The sequence below is a fragment of the Haliotis rufescens genome, unplaced genomic scaffold, assembly GCF_023055435.1.
Source record: "Haliotis rufescens isolate VD_foot unplaced genomic scaffold, xgHalRufe1.0.p SCAF_2, whole genome shotgun sequence".
Lineage (NCBI taxonomy): Eukaryota > Metazoa > Mollusca > Gastropoda > Lepetellida > Haliotidae > Haliotis > Haliotis rufescens.
This window is the reverse complement of record NW_025963890.1, coordinates 61,616,162-61,631,961: the sequence shown is the minus strand read 5'-3', so window position 1 is coordinate 61,631,961 and position 15,800 is coordinate 61,616,162. Positions and strand designations below refer to the sequence as shown.

The following is a 15,800-nucleotide window of genomic DNA, read 5'->3' as shown; positions in this document are numbered from 1 at the left end:
AGCAAACCAACCCTATATGAATTAATATTATCTTAAATGCAAATTGCAATTATCGATATTTGACGAACACAATGCTAAAATGTGGTATGGTCACAATTCTGACTTCACAATATGACGGCTAAAGGGTCTGTTGGATACAATTCAACACGAGCCATAGTGGACGTTTAGGGTCCACGGAAGTAACACAGCTTCATTATATGGACATCCTTATCTCGGTAGTCATCTCCACACCCTTCTGTCTCTCCCTATGTTCTATCTTGTTTCTTCTTGGGGGCTACTTAATATTGACGATTTTCGGTTGCGCTAAATTGGCACTCAATTGGCAGTCTATGTACATGATCCGGCTAGCCTCTTTTAAATTCATTGCAAAATTGATTTTCCCACCTACCAGGTCTACGAAGCTTATGTATGGATAATTGGCTTCACAGTGAGCAGCAAGTCAGGTGAGACTTCTACCGTCCTTCCACGATTACAATGAAGATTAGTTAACAATAACATTACATATAGCCAGCATATGCTGACCCATACAACTGATACGCCCAGTCCAACTGGGAGAAGGCTATATGGAGAGTGGCAGACATATGATTGCCTTAATGCTGAAAGTAGGTCCATAGAAGAGGAGAGGACGGTTTGCATCATGATGATGACGGCAGATGATGGTCGGCTTACTTCGAGACAGGCCAGGGTTGAAGTGGCAGACGCGGGATTGGTATTGTACTTGCAGAAGATCACATTGGAAGAAAGGGAACATATTGGGCCACAGAGGTGCAAAGGTGACCACGGTAGCGTGTGGCAGACGTCCATATATACGTTATGGCAGACCAACCAATATGACGGTTAGGTGTTGCTTGGGGGAAAGGTCGAAGAGCTACAACATTTGATGTGGTTATCATCAGATTGTGAGCATAGATGGATAATGCATTCAATAGAAAACTGATTGGTCAGACAGAATAAGCCGAAGTGGCAGACGGATGACTGGTTTGGTACTGTTATTGGTCAATGGAGATAGGGCGAGTCGGGTTTAAGCAAGGTGAGGTGATAAAGAGTGTTGAACATTGATATACAGATCATATAGAAATATGGCCAGAAGTCTGGGACCATTTTGTGGGAAGCATAAAAATCAGCTGCTGGGTCAACCATGATCATAAACCTCATACCAACGTGCACAACCTGTTGACCTCACACAGAAAAATCTTTTTATCCTGTTCTTGTAATTTACGAAACATTTCACTGTTTCTTCCCCAAAAGTGAAAGTACATTACTATTAGAACCTACATTGTGTTGATGACTCTTTTGGGATTTGAAGTAAAATGAATGAGTGAGTGAGAGAGTACAGGGATAAATCTAGGATTCCAAACTACGAGCCCCTGCGCATGTTGGCAAGCAAATTGGGAAAAATCCTTATTTGGTTAAAAATGGGGATATTCTTTTTAAAGTTCTTATTTCCTAAATTTCAGAAGTATTTTAATACTGCATATATATATTTACAAAATTTGGCGACTAACAGGATCAGGGGATCAGGCTTGCTGACTTGGTTGATCCATGTCATCGTATCCCAATTGCGTGAATCAATGCTCATGACATCAATCACTGGATTGTCTGGTCCAGACTTGATTATTTACAGACCGCCATCTCATAGCTAGAATATTGCTGCTAGTGGCGTTAAACAACAAACAACATAAATCAGGAATATTATTATTCCTCTGAGATGGTCGAGAAAAGTACATAGAGTATTACTTTGTGCAACTTTTCTCAGTATTCCAATAATATGACATGGAACCCCATATATGGGCTTCATTTATTGCACAGATGTGGGGAATCAAACCAAGGCATTCGACATGACAGGCAAACGCACAAACCACAAGGCTGAATATTCGCAAAAAATCTAACCAGACAACCCGGACTGGCACTTCACAAAAGCTATCTGCTCAGATAGAAAGTTGCCTCTCCAGAATTTGAAAATTTAACAGACTGACTCTTTGCAAATGATAACAAAGCTCATTTTGTTGGCACTGCATTGTCATCCCAAACTCATACAATGCACTGCTGTAGTGTTTGTCCAAGTAGGGCTGTCACAATTCACCAATACCTACCAGTATGATATCATCAATACTTAGGTACACACGATACTTGAATTGGCAGTTTGTGAGTTTACGAAAGTCTGTAAATAGAACAGAAACAATAGAGTTACCTCCCATAATGGCAGGAGTAGCATAGCACCACCAGTAAGCATGGCAGATTACGAGAACATGGCGGCTGAAGGCACACCAACATTTAATAAGCATCCCTTCATTTGAACCTGTTTTGTTCTTGTGGTTTTCTTTGTTGAAGGTTTTGAGATAACAATAAATAAAAAATTTCCTTCTATTTGATTTGGCGTATCGTGATACCAGTAGTATCATCAGTCCGTATCATGATACAAATCGTATCGCAAGCCACCAGGAGTCCAGACTAAAGCTTCATGCTTTTTTCCAAACACTAGCATTGGCTAAAGTACAACTTCATGCAGTCGTAAATGAGTCACTTAGCTGTATTCATAGATCATCACGACAGATAATAGGAGTTTTAAACAAATGTATTTTCATATATTTCATATATATGGTTTAAAAAATGAACACGACCATCAGGTGTGCATTTTCTAAATGTTAATGAAAGAGTTGAAAACAGCCCAACCTGGACGGTCGGGCAGGTGTTTCCAAGGCTGCTACTGCACAACTCCCCAAAATGACTCTGTGCAACTGAAACATTTGCTTGTCTGTTTGTTTGTTGTTTAATGCCGCACTCAGCAATAATACAGCTATATGATGGCAGTCTGTAAATAATCTAGCCTGGACCAGACAATCCACTGATTGACATCATGAGCATCGATCCACGCAATTGGGATACGATCACATGCATAAACCAAGTCAGCGAGTCTGACCACCCAAACCTGTTAGTCACCTCTCATTGACAAGCATAGTCGCAGTTTACAAAAATGGAAAATTCATTTGCTCTGTAAGTGATCATTCCTTTGAAGTCTTTCTTATCAATATCAACATAAAAGCCAGAATAGTTAGCTGAAATAGCTGCTTTGATGACCACCTCAGAACAGAATTCCAATAGGAAATCAGGACTGGCCAAATGTTGGAGAGAGTGAGCACCGCTTTTAGCAATATTCCAGCTTTATCACACCGGGGGACACCAGAAATGGGCAGCACAAATTGTAGCCATGTGGGGAATCAAACCTTGGACTTTGCCGTGACAAGCGAAAGCTTCAACCACTAGGCTACCCGACTGCCCCGAAATGTTGAAGTATTCAAGAGTCCTCAAACATGGATGTTGTTGGAAAATATTTGTGAGAACACTTTTACCCAAATATTTAAAATGTTTTTAATATCATAATTAATGACTTAACTGCCAAGGTTAAAAAAACAAGGAACTCAGTCAAAGCAATGTGACTGTGGTTAGAGGCATAATTTAGGTGAAGATACAATTCTTATTTTGATAATTTGCCTATTTGTACATGTGATCGTTACACTCATTATCAACTAATTTGTCTGGAATCAAGGGTGTTCACAAACAGCCAAAGAAACAAAGTATTAGTGAGCGTTTAAATATGGTTTTACATACGGGTGTCACAATAAATCAAAATATCGATATATTGCTATTGGTAAGCACCTAAAGTCAATAAATCGATTGTTAAATCAGTTTCCGATCAATAGTATTGATTTCAGTTAGGAAAAGATAGTTTTGATTGTATTTACCATATCAATAAAATACATGCAATGCTGTTCAAATTTGTTTTTCTTTTGATCATGAGTGGTTGTAAATTACACATGTTAATGTGGAAGTTTCTTTTTCTTAAATTATTAGGGTAAGAAAAAAAAAATCAGTCATATGTCAAAGTTTACTTATTATTTGTTGTTATGGTTATCACATTCAAACAGGAAAGTTCAGTTCCAAGGTTTAATTCAACTCTAAAATCTATCTAAAATGATACACTGAAAACTATCGATATTTATCGCAAATAGTTGCTTGCAATATCAATAGTTATCGCAATTGTTTCTTTCTATATATGAATAATTATCGCAACAGTGATTTCCAACAATAGTCACCCCTACTTTTACAACATGTTATGCAATATACCAACAATATTATGGCTGGAGAGTAGGGACACAACAAAAGGGCTTGATTGGTTGGTTGGTTTGTTGTTAAACGCCGCATTCAGCAATATTCCAGCTATATGACGGCTGTCTGTAAATAATCGAGTCTGGACCAGACAATCCAGTGATTAATGTAATAAGCATCGATCCACGCAGTTGGGATCGATGACATGCATCAACCAAGTCAGCGAGCCTGACCACCCGATCCCGTTAGTCGCCTTTTACGACAAGCATAGTCACCTTTTACGGCAAGCATGGGTTGCTGAAGACCTATTCTACCCCGGAATCTTCACGGGTCTAAAAGGGCTTGAAACCCAGGGCTTGAAACCCAGGCCGTCTTGACAAGCCACAGCCTTAAACACCAGGCTACTCCAATGTTTAAACTCCTCTCAAGACAATAACCTATTACACAAATTACTTCTTCGCAAGACCCAAAGCACACCTGCTACTGATGAGGACACAGCAGGACTTAGCCTCATTATTTAGGCCTGTGAAGAGGAGGCACAAAGTCGGCAGTAATTGTTGTCAAACAGTACAGGTTACAAGTAGGTAATTACGAAAGCGAGTTTCTAAACAGTGTTAACTTGGACCAGTGGTGATTACACAAAGGAAGTCTGGCTGTAAAAGAGTCTGTGTACACATTTCTCTAACAATAGGGTGTAACATCTCACAGAACAACTGAGACATTATACAGGTAAGTGGGTCAGCCATTATATAGGTAAATGGGTGAGCAATTATACAGGTGAGATGAGAGGCATTAAACAGGTAGGTTAGTGAGCCATTAAACAGATCACCAGTAAATCAGGCCACGGATTTATGTTGGATTTCAAAACTAAGCACCCTCAGCAGACAAATTGGTAAAAGAAAAACCTTAAGATCAGAGTCATGTTTTATCCTATACTTAAATATGTCAATAGTGGGTGAGCCATAAATAAGATCACACACACAAGTGGGTGAGCCAAGTAGATGACAAGTAGGTCACTGGGGTGAGCCATTAAATGGGTTTATAGTTTTTAATAAACATCAGGGCCCACTTGCACAAAACGATCTTAGCGCTAAGATGATCGTAACTCCCATACTTTAACATAGGCTTACAATAGTCGTAGCGCTAAGATCGCTTTGTGCAAGTGGGCCCTGGTTTTGTAGCTGTAGCTGAAAAAAACATATCTGATCTCAATACATCACCACAGCCCCCCCCCCCCTCCCCCCCCCCCCACATCCCAGAGCATCATATTGTCAGTCCTTAAACCTTTTCGTTTCTGAGAACAAGATTATTCCAAACATTCTAATTGTCTAATACAGGGCAATTTATTCTTTAATCATTACATAATATATTTTAACATTAGAACAATGTTCATTATAATGTGCCCTGTAATATGGTTTTAGACACCCTCGTACAGTTTAAAGATCATCCCTTCAGCCTGTTGATGGACAAACGATGGGGTGATGGAAAATATATCTGGGATAATAAGTACAAAATGCATTCATCCAACAAGAGAAATCGCGACTAACATATATGCTTTACACTTGTCACCTACCTCCTACCTAAGGTGACGACCCGTGAAGACTCGGGGTAGAATAGGTCCTCACCAACCCATGCTTGCTGTAAATGGCGACTATGCTTGTCGTAAGAGGCGACTAGCAGGATCGGTGGTCAGGCTCGCTGACTTGGTTGATGCATGTCATCGTATCCCAGTTGTGTGGATCGATGCTCATGATGTCAAATCACTGGATTGTCTTGTCCAGATTTGATTATTTACAGACCGCCGTCATATAGCTGTGATATTGCTGAGTGGGGCGATAAACAACAAACAAACAAACCTAAGGTGACAGATATGGTAGGATACAGGCAGCAGAACATGGCAGTGTACAATATGCATTTGTTTTCTTTTGCATTCAGCAATATTTTCACAATCACACTGTAGCCTGAAATAATTGCATCTGGGCCTGACAAACCTGTGGTCGAAACCATGATCAATGCCCCAGGACTTCGGGGAATGTTTATTGTTTAATGCTGCACTCAGGAATATTCCAGCTAACTGGCAGCGGTCTGTAAATAATCAAGTCTGGAGCAGACAATCCATGAGGATCTATCTTCGCGATTGGGATATGATGACATGCATCAGCCAAGTCAGCGAGCCTCAGCACCCGGTCCCGTTAGTCGCCTCTTACAACAAGCATAGGTTGCTGACATGCAACTCCCTCTCTTTTATATATACACAGGGTTTGGGATATAAGACACACACTCAGCCAAGTCACGGCCAGACCAACCAATACCCAAAGTTGGCTTACAGGTACCTTGGGACCAATCATTATACGAAATTGGAATGAGATGCGAAGGAATAGTAAGTTCAACCTTGAGGATTAGGTATTATTACCCACGTGGTGAAGATACAGGTGGTAAGATACTAAATCCGTACGTCACACGTGTGTCGTACAAGGTTGACCTTGTTTTATTCGTTTTGATTGGATAACCGTGACCTCTGTCACAACGGGACTACTTTTTTCATTCATTAAAAAATCGCGAGACATCATTCATTTTGCAACTACAAGGCAGAACTGAAGCAATCTCATGTGAGCGAGAAATTAACAAACACTTTATTGAACCAAAAAACATTTTTACGTAACTTGTGAACTTTCTATGTTATCTGACCTCGCTTTCGCTCGGTCAGATACCATAGAAAGTCCACTTGTTTCGTAAATATGTTATCTAACGAGAATGAGTGTAGTATTCTCTATTTATCTGACAAAGTAGCCAAGGCACCAGGATTACTGACTCAAGTGAAAATTATGGCATGACAGAAAGGTGAAGGTGTTGGCAATTCTGGCTAGGGTATTAGACATGGCACGACATACTTGTGGAGAAATTGGAAATATTGTCTTGGGAATATGGCACTTAATTTTAGTTGGGGTTTGTGGAATAATGGTTCTGGTATCAGACATGGCTATACATGTTGCTAGGGATTTGGGGGATACTGGTTCTGGTATCAGACATGGAACTATGTTTGTTGTTGTACTTCAGAAAGCTGGTTCTGCTGATACTGGCATAATGACAGCCTCACCACTGTATAATTGCTGCACCATTAGGCATGGTTGAATGTGGTTGCTGATGTGGCTTGAGGTTTTTGGAATACTGGTAAAATTCAGGTATCAGACATGGAACTATGTTTGTTGTTTTACTTCAGAAAACTGGTTCTGCTGATACTGGCATAATGACAGCCTCACCACTATATAATTACTGCACCATTAGGCATGGTTGCATGTGGTTGCTGATGTATTCTGGCATAGTATGACAAGCTTAAAGTACACGTCAAGATGATAATGATATGTGCTTCAACATGAAAATATGAAGATGAATGTCATTCACTAACTGAATCAAGGGTGGATCTGGAGTAGCAGTCACGCTAAGGTGACGTGACAGGACTGAGTAGGAAAGCTTATTCATGTGCGTGTACTGTCTTATCGCATTGGTGAGAGACTGACATGCCGGTTCCTGAAAAGTAAAACCATTTTCTTGCCAATGTTGGCATCTATGTCCGACGGGACGAACATCATTGATTATCTGTTAAACATTCATATTTCCAATCAATTATATTTACTGTTCTGTAAAAAATCAAGAATTGATTCTATGCTGATATCATTTTGAAACGTAGTCTGAGATCCCATGCACCATGAGAATCGGACAATTCTGTCTAGTTCATTTTTGTGGGCATGCACTTTGACAAATGCAAGCTGGATTACGACACTTTCAGTCTTTTCGTGTATGGACTTACCGTGCCAAATGAACTGGAAGCTTCAATTTTAATCAACCAAGAGGCTGATGAATCGCTTCGACAGTTCAGCACGATGTGAAAACCTTTCCCTTGTCAAGCCGTTTTCTCTAATACACGGCAAGTCACATATCGACTTCCGTTCACAATGCGCTTGCGTGCCAAACAGCTAGGAGGCGGCGAGTTGAATTGTAAAATAGTTCGCTCGCTCGCATAGTTACACAGACGTCAGGGGACATTCACTGATAGAACATCACATTTCACAGTAAATGTATTCCTTTGTACTTACTTCATTCTGCATGTCAGACACAGTGTTCTGGCATTATCGAGTGAGAAGGGGTTGCGTAATAATTTATGAAAATGGAAGCATGTAAACAAACAACACGTGCTTGTTGCCCCGCCTCTTCTTGCAGTTGCAGAAGACGTTGGCATCAACGGAGCTAATAGGACTCGCTATTCTTTGCTCGATTGTAGAAAATAGCAGTTAATGCATGTATGTGACTTTTGTCTGCATCTTTGAAACATAATGTATACACTTTTTAATATAATTGATTTTCATCGAATCTTGAAAATGTGGGCTACAAATCGTTGAACACATTGGATGAAGCTTTTTGTCGGTTTTGTCCATGTTTTACGCATATTTTGGATCAACGTGCCAAGATACACGATGGTGAGAGTTGAAGTGGAATCAGTTAACGACTACATCAGCGTAAACTTGATTATGTTTGTGGTTGTTTCCAAATAATCGCTTAATTAAGATTAATGTTTGATAACATTAACGAGGTTTGAAATTCTCTCATGGAAACAATTTCAGAGGTTCAATATTTTTTGCAAAAGGGATGACTTAACCGTTCCCTGCTAATGTACCCTTTTTGTATGACTTCGGTATTGAGTTATCACTATGCCAGCATTAAACAGTATAGACGCTGGGCATCTATTAGACGTCGGGTCAAACGCTTGCGCGAAATTGATAGACGTCCAGTGTCTAACAGAGTGTTTCAATGTCATGAGGGTTGGCTAAGATGAGAATAGCATTTTGGAATTTTGTACTGGAATGATTGTCAACATTTCCAAATAGACTAAAATCTAGTCTCTGAAATGAACATATCGTACATAAAAAAACAGTTGTTTAGTTATCTTAATAAAAATATAATAAAAAGGAGCCCATTGACTCTCTTCACTACTGCAGTGATCTAGACTTGCCAAACATTATAGACTTGCATGGGCTGTATTTGATATACATTTGTATCAGGGTCTGTAAGACAGACTAATTTCCAAAGTGTGTATCGATCGATATTCGTAGGTATAAATTCCACTTTATCTGACGAACCAACTTCATATGTACGTGCATTCGTCTGCACTCCAAGACGAACATGTGTCACGGGTGTAAGGGGCCGCGATTTGCTGTGCATATTTGCATTCCTTATGGTATAGCGCGAAATGTCACGTTTTTTAAAAGTTTATGTTAATTTTTCATCAAGTTTGAGTTTGGGGCTTTCTCGATTCTCTGTACAAGGTTCAAGAAATCCACTGGTCCAATTTTTTTCGTCGGCCATCTTGGATTTCAAAACATTTAACCTTTGAATCACTATCATTTATTTCTTTTACATATTTGCAAACAGAATTACATTTGAATTTTCTATGAAAGTGAATTAAAAGTCGTTTAACGATTGAAAATAGTTGGCAAAAGTCGAACATTTAAATATCCAAGAAAGACAGAAAAGTACAAAATGCCCGATTACCCTCAGCCGATCCACCATCTGCTGAAAGTGGGCCCGAATCCCAGTTTCGCCGCGATTATGGTCTTCGGTCTGTGAGGAGAATACCCTCAAGACCCGTGAAGATCTGGGGAAGAATAGGTCTTCAGCAACCCATGCATGCCGTAAAAGGCGGCTATGCTTGTCGTAAAAGGCGACTAACGGGATCGAGTGGTCAGGCTCGCTGACTTGGTTGATGCATGTCATCGATTCCAATTGCGTGGATCGATGTTCATGATGTCAATCACTGTATTGTTTGGTCCAGACTCGATTATTTACAGACCGCCGTCATATTGCTGGAATATTGTTGAGTGCGGAGTAAACCAACAAACAAACAAACAAACCTTGCTCAAAGGTTCCCCTTGATTGTAAATGGCTTTCACCTACTCCACTTAGGGCCTCGGTCCCAAGGTCGTTAAACCAATACACCATGCAATCATATAACTGAAATACCATTGAAGGTTGCGTCAAATCAATTCACTCAAAATCCAAGAAACGACTCAAATCTAAGCCACGTAATGTATATGAACACTTCCGTTACATTGCGGAGAAACCTGGTTCAGTTCTGTCAAAACAATTGATTTTTCATCTTTGTACACCTCTATCCCAGATGACAAACTTCAGTGACAACTTCATTCTTTGATCAATGTGGCTCTTGGTTTGAAAACGTGGTAACCATAGTTACATATCTATCTTCAGAGGTTGAGGACAATATGTAGAAAATGAAAGCAAATGCCATCTGAAGTTTACTGAGAAAACAATATGTACTGGACTTCCTCATTGAGAACATCACACAGGTGGAGGACATTGCCACATTTGACGCACCCCTATTTTGACTTGTATCATATGATCCCGTGTTTTTTTCAGGTGAACATTTGACTTGCCTTTTTCATGTGTTTGTGACGGGTGCCGCCGATGCGACAGCTACGCTCACCTTTTCACGAACACCTGGTATCATCACTATTTGATAGTGATTCATAAACCCATGCTTATGATATAGTCGGAATCGAACAATCGACTGTGCTTTAAGCAGAGATTTCTTGTGGCTATGGAAAAGGTTTTGTCGCTTTTATATAAAGACGTGCATGCACGTGTGTGTGTGTGTGTGTGTATGTGCGCGGCTGTTTGTACTAGTCCGGACTGATGCCGGTTTTATTGTGCTAGCTGAAATACCATGCCGCAGTTTAACATGGATACCCCACTCAGACACAGTATACTGACGGACCAGTTCTTGTTTTATCCCCTTAATGCCAAAGTGCCAGGCATGGTAACAACAAGTACCATAGGTTTGGTATGACGAGACCGGGGTTTGAACCACCAACCTTCCACACTCCGGGCAGACGTTCTATCCACTAGACCAGGAAGGCAGTCCCAATGGGAGAAGGTTGTCAAGAAAGTCAAAATGCCTTTATCCATAGTTTAATACTTGGCATTGCCATTTAAAGGCAATTCTTAAAAGACCTTTATGCTCTCTTAAAGTATTTTATGAATTTATAAAAAATATATTTAGGTAACGCTTATACATTCTCAATACTGCAATGGATATTACACGAAGGAATAGTATATGTATGTAAATGCTTTGATATTCTCTGAAAATATACTTGTGCGTCTGAGATCAGAAGATGCGAGCAAGTTTTTTATGTTGCACGATTTACAGGTTTCTTAGATGCATGGGACTATTCTTGCATGTTGTCCTTGCGTTCTGCGTCATAGCCACATCCGTTATTGTCGGATGTAAGGTCGTCCTGTGTCCGTCTACATGTTTCCATTATCACCAGACTGTTGTTCAACAGGCCAATCACCATTCGTCATTACAGGAATAATCCCCGCCGAGAAACGAGCAGTAACAGGATCTCACTTGGCAGACGACACTGTCGGCCATTTTGGATTTGTGACGTGATGAGGAAAGGCAAGAAGGATTTGCACATTAAAGGGACGTTGATCGGTATCCTTTGATCAGGATTGCCTCAGTTGAGACTCCAATAGTCTGCAGATTATTTTGGAATTACATGACCTTTGACCGCAGGATTGTCAAGATGGATGACCAACATGCACGGCCCTGCACTTTAGATGACCACACACGTCCGAATCTTAATTTAATCTTTTATCCTTTGATGGAATCAGCGTTTCCTTAAGGCAACCATTTAGAGTATTATCGTTTCCCAGAAAAGCAAATTACCACTCTGGTGGCTGGTATTTTTTAAATTAGTTTTCATTTCCGGGTAATTCAAACATATTTGATATGACACGATTATAACCAGACAACCTCGTAACTGGGGTGTATCTGTGTATCTATCCTAAATGGTAAAGTGGAATTGAAATGGTCGCTATTCGGCGTTTGAATTAATTTTTTATTATCCAAATGGATAAAAGATGAGCGATTTAACATATCCATTCGAAGCGCACATGTAATTACGCTTTGAGCGTCTTTTACAGCATTGTTGACGAATGTTGGTGATGTAAGCTTTTCGAAAGGGGGCAACCATGTTTCTTCTCCGCAAGCGAGAATGTCCGAAAAGATTGGCGGGCAAAAGAAAGAATGCTTGAGATTTGGATTTGACCAACTCTTACAAACGTTTTCGAAATGTTACTTTTGGCGGAAAACAGTTGTTGAAACACTGCAACTTAAGGTCCACAGCTATATATGATACGGTATCAAATACATCACCATCGAATAACCATTTTTGGTTTGTTTCATTTTCAGCCACCTTCACAATTTGGAGTATACTTTCCTATGCCCGGATGTTTACAATTCTGACACACACTCACGTATAGTTATTCACTTATGCGTTTGTGGAGTATACCAGAGTCGGAGTGAGTGAGTTGGGTTTATATATCTCCGTTTTGAATAGTATTCAAGTTAAATCATGCGTGTCAGCTTAATGTTTGAGGAAAGTTTGAAGTGATGCAGGTCTTAGACGTTTACCACTTTAGTGCAACCTACGAGCACGGGACTGGTGCTGAGAAACCTAGAAACAATATCGGGACGAAACGGGATTCGAACCCACAATCATGTTTCTCGCGTGCCCAAGGGAAGGCAATTCTGCACAGCGAATTCATCCGATCCAGGAAATATTACCTACTACTAGCACAGATGTGTTAGCTACAGTGAACTGCTACAAGCAAGTACAAAGACGGTCTCTAGTAGCAGTTCACAGTAGCTAACACATCTGTGCTAGTAGTAGGTAATATTTCCTGGATCGGGCGGCGCCTGAGACGACTGTATGGGTCATCCATGCAGACTAGGAACAAGAAACAATTCATGTGTTCACTGTCCTCATGACGTCATACTCTTTCTACCATGTCGTAAATGAAGAGAGAATATGTATTATACCCCTCCCTTAACGAACTAATCATTTCTTTTTCGTAAATTCCTTACCATTCTTTAACTGATTTATCTTCTGTGTCGTGCACTGTTTAGTCACTTAATTACCTATCTAGTAGGGCTGTAGACATCAAATATTACAGTTCCATTTGATCATTGATATTCAGTAAGCTAAGGAAATGCAAACATTTGCCATGAGAACATGTCACTACAAAAAAAACAATGTTGCCACAATAACCCCGGGGCGGTGGGGTAGCCTAGTGGTTAAAGTGTTTTCTCGTCACGCCGAAGACCCGTGTTCGATTCCCGACATGGGTACAATGTGTGAAGCCCATTTCTGGTGTCCCCCGCCGTGATATTGCTGCAATATTACAAAGCGGCGTAAAACAATACTCCCTCACTTTAACCCCGCAACGTGTCACATTAGAATTTTGTTTATTCATGTAGTGAAGTTTCATCCGCCCAACTTCAGTAGTTTCTGAGAAAACTTGTCCCCATCGCAGACGCTATGCACTAAGTAAAATAGCATGGATCGTGAGGCCGCAACTTTGGATAAAAAAATTTTTTACGACACAACTTGTTGGCTCAGTCTTGACAAGTATCTCTTACAAGCATGCTAACATTCATGTAGTTTCTCAGGGAACTTGTCCCCATTCAAGACAGGATGCACAAAATCTAAACACATGCAGCAAGAGACGTAACTCTGGAAAAATATTAATTTATGGCATCAATTGTCGAACTCAGTCTTGATAAGTATCTCATATATATATGTTTGCAAAGTTTCATTCATGTTACTTAAGTAGTTCTGAGACAACATGGCGGTCGGGTAGCCCAGTAGTTGAAGCGTTTGCTCGTCACGCCGAAGACTCAGGTTCGATTCCCGACATGGGTACATTGTGTGAAGCTCATTTCTGGTGTCCCCTGCCATGATATTAATGGAATATTGCTAAAAGCGGCGTAAAAACAAACTCACTCACTCACTCCTATTGCCGGAATAGCTTGCTTTCACTTTATAAGTATTATCACACATGCAGCGATCTTTGTTCATTAACAATGAGGGGCGGTCGGGTAGCCTAGTGGTTAAAGCGTTAGCTCGTCACGCCGAAGACCCAGGTTCGATTCCCGACATGGGTACATTGTGTGAAGCTCACTTCTGGTGTCCCCTGCCATGATATTGGTGGAATATTGCTGAAAGCGGCGTAAAACCAAACTCACTCACTCACTCCTATTGCCGGAATAGCTTGCTTTCACTTTATAAGTTTTATCACACATGCAGCGATCTTTGTTCATTAACAGTCGCGTAAAACCATTCTCACTCACTCACTGTCCCTATTGCAGACATTATGCACTAAGTAAAATACATTGCTCAAGTGCCGTAACTGTGTAAAAAAATCGTTTATGGCACCAATTTTCGAACTCAGTCTTGACACGTATCTCTTAGATAAGCGTGCAATCTTTCATTCATGTAACTGGGGAAAACCGTCCGCATTTCACACAGTATGAGTTAACTTGAAAAGCATGACCAAGGGCCTTAACTCTGTAAAAAATGAATTCACTAATTCACTAATTTTCGAACTCATTTTACATCGTGAGCAGTAAAACCAGTGTGTAAAATTTCATTTCTCTAAGTGAAATGTGTTTTTAGAAAGTGTGTCCCCACTGAGAAGCGGACGGATGGACGAACTCCGCCCTTGTATCCCCCGGCCCACTTCGTTATTCGGGGGATAATAATAACGACAGTTGCAGCTTCCTGGAATCGAGCCGGGATGAAGTCGTGTGAATGGGCATCTTACCTCGATGGCTTTGGTCGAGATATGTAACAAGATGAAAATACCACACCGCTTATAATATCTTGATTGTCAAAAGAAAGCACCTATCGAAATGAGTATTTTTGTAAAAATGTCAACATTTCATAGCATAGGAAGAGACCGCAGTCGGTGTGAATATAATTTTATTGATACGATAGGTATTCGCATAAAACAGTAGAATGCGGCCAAATAGGCGTTTCTTCGAAATATGTTCAATTAAGTCTAATCTATTCTGTGAATTAAACAGTTCCTGCAATCTCCCGACCTTGTTTGTTGAAACACAAAATATTCAGTATCTAATTTGTCGGAGATGGACTGCGATAAGGAGTCCGCAGTAAACTGGAGGAGTGTTTGTTACAATTCATGACGGACAGTATGTCTCATAATAACGTAAAGAGATGCCATTACGATGCAGTGTGCCTTTAAGTGGGTCACACCAATGATGTTATAATGGCACACGCCGAGACTTCTGCCCCGAGCTCTTTTATTAGGGAAATAAATGTCCTGCTGTTTCCCGTCGTTTGCCTATCAATCTAGTCCTCAAGTGGTCAAGATTCGATCTGACCATGATATCACCGGAATGGACACTGGGCTGCCCGATGCGGTGTTAATGGGAAATGGCCCGTGCAGGAGGAAGTAATGACGGGAAAGACTATAACGTCAGTTTGGTCTAATCGAGAGTCTTGAGATGAGATTAGACCGCCGGTATTTCAGTGACAGGGCCGAAATGGATTCAGAGGCATACAATCGACTTAATCGGCTTCATGCTACGTTAATGGACCAAATTGTTTAGAAAATGTAATCATGATTTGGGATGAATATTGAAGACATCACACCATGAGTCCTGACTGTGTTTGGCCAAGACCAAGGGATGTAACTCTGCCCCTATATTACGTTATGCCGCTAGCCAATAGAAACATAATGTCAGTACCACACCGAGGGGGGAAAGAAACTATACCTCTCAGTTGATTTTATCATGTTTGATTTTCAGTTGAAAA

At 40.5% G+C, this 15,800-nt stretch overlaps 1 protein-coding gene across 1 annotated transcript in view; it reads right to left on the bottom strand.

The window, feature by feature from the left end:
• LOC124142441 (tyrosine-protein phosphatase Lar-like) overlaps positions 1–8,024 on the bottom strand; it is a 483,544-nt gene extending 475,520 nt beyond the window's left edge. The window contains exon 1 of the mRNA XM_046510959.2: positions 7,916–8,024. The gene's annotated coding sequence lies outside the window, so the exon portion shown is untranslated. The remainder of the gene's footprint in view (positions 1–7,915) is intronic.
• Positions 8,025–15,800: the final 7,776 nt, after the last annotated feature.